Raw genomic sequence first — 1,781 nt, 5'->3', positions numbered from 1 at the left:
TGTGGATAAGTTATTTATCGATCTGTGTCTTTGTTTCTTCACAACATGAATATCTCCATTTGGAAGAGAATTACATCTAAAACCTCCGTTTATCAGTGGATATAAATTTTCTAATCTGTGATAACTTGGTTCTTAACTAAATTACCTGAAATTATGGTCACTGGTTCTTTGAGGCCATAAACCAGAAATTGTGATAACAATATCCACACAGACAGTTTTACTTGTATAGCGTATATATGTCTAAAACTGAGATGTCGTTAGATTTTCTGACCTTTGTCTCCACGATTTTGTGTGTTACATTACACTCGATATTTTTAATCGTTTATCATTCTGTTTGCATTTTGATAACTTCTTTATGTGTTAATTTATGTTTATATCTAAAGAATTCTGTCACACAAACTTTTATCTATACCACACTAATCTCATAGTAAATAAACATATTTCAGTACCAAACCAAGTATAAACTGGATTAGAATAAATCCTTCAGATTACTATGTCTGATTTTAAACAGATTCCTTGGAGACAAAATGAAAGTTACTTACCGAAAGCAGTAAAAGAATCTTTCCAGTAAAACTTCAAACATCAAACGTAAAGACTCTTGTCTTTACATCAAAACTTGAACCTTTCAAATAATAAACGTAAAATGATGTGATTTCGTTTGAAGTTATATAACAATACCTAGACTGTCTTCTTAATAAAAAATGTAAAATGGCATGTGTTTGAGAGTAAACCGTATAAATACAATCCAGGTTAAGACTGTAAAACATCTGTACAGCATATCCTCATAGTAGTGTCATCTGTTGAGCAAAACTTGAATGAAGTGAAAAAAGGTGCAAAAGTGTTTATATAGAGAAACAAAATTAATTAAATGTTACACTTCAACTACATAACTTTAAAAGTTAAAGCTACGAATATTTCATGAAAGGCTTTTAATAATTGGAAATTGGATATCAAAATATTTTTGCTGTACTCTTGCGTGGAAATGAGTTGTTGACTCAGCTATTTGGAGTGCACCAACTGTCCATTGGTTACTACAAACAAAGGTCATGTTTCTCTTCATCACTTGGTCATTGTCGTGTGACTTTGAAACTTATGGAAACCCAGGGAAAAGAAAATATGATCCGAAAGCAGTTCACAAAATATTATATACACATATACATCTCGGAAAAACAACCAAATTCGTATGTCTTACATCTACGTAACTAATACTGGACCAATCATCAATTCTGCAATGCAATGTCTCATTCAGGTAATAAAAAATAGGATGGATCCAAGAAATCTGCACAACCAATATCTCTATAATCATCTACAAAGTGTACTTAGAATTGGCAGTAGATGTTGATGACTGGCTTCCTTCCCTCTAGTCTTGCATCACTAAATTATGTATGTATAGCGTGTAGCTTTGTGCAAAATTTAAGTACAAACTACACGATAACATTAAAAACACCCACCTGAAAACTGCATTCTGATGAAAATTTGCAAATTTTAAGTTTTGTTTTTGTCACGTGATGTGACGTGTCAAGTAATGTACACATGCGCGTGAAAGTGCAAGTTTGAATTTTTACACTTATGTGGAACATGTTTAAAGACTGCAGGCAAATACAGGTACATTTAGGTCTTCAAGTCAAGGTTGTGAAGATAAAATATTATTTTTCTAATGGTTAATATTTTATATAATAATATAAACCTGATACAGGTACTTATAATTAACTTGATTTCATTTTATAAGTCACAGCTGCTTGCCTGATGCTTTCTTTGCAACTTTAACATAAGTAGTTAAC

The 1,781-nt window shown here is 31.6% G+C and overlaps 1 long non-coding RNA gene across 1 annotated transcript in view; it reads right to left on the bottom strand.

The window, feature by feature from the left end:
* Positions 1 to 699, bottom strand: part of LOC143248254 (uncharacterized) — a 3,483-nt gene extending 2,784 nt beyond the window's left edge. Inside the window, exon 1 of the long non-coding RNA XR_013026845.1 lies at positions 543 to 699. This is a non-coding gene — a long non-coding RNA (uncharacterized LOC143248254). The remainder of the gene's footprint in view (positions 1 to 542) is intronic.
* Positions 700 to 1,781: the final 1,082 nt, after the last annotated feature.

This window comes from Tachypleus tridentatus, chromosome 4, assembly GCF_004210375.1.
Source record: "Tachypleus tridentatus isolate NWPU-2018 chromosome 4, ASM421037v1, whole genome shotgun sequence".
Lineage (NCBI taxonomy): Eukaryota > Metazoa > Arthropoda > Merostomata > Xiphosura > Limulidae > Tachypleus > Tachypleus tridentatus.
This window is presented reverse-complemented; position numbering and strand designations above follow the sequence as displayed.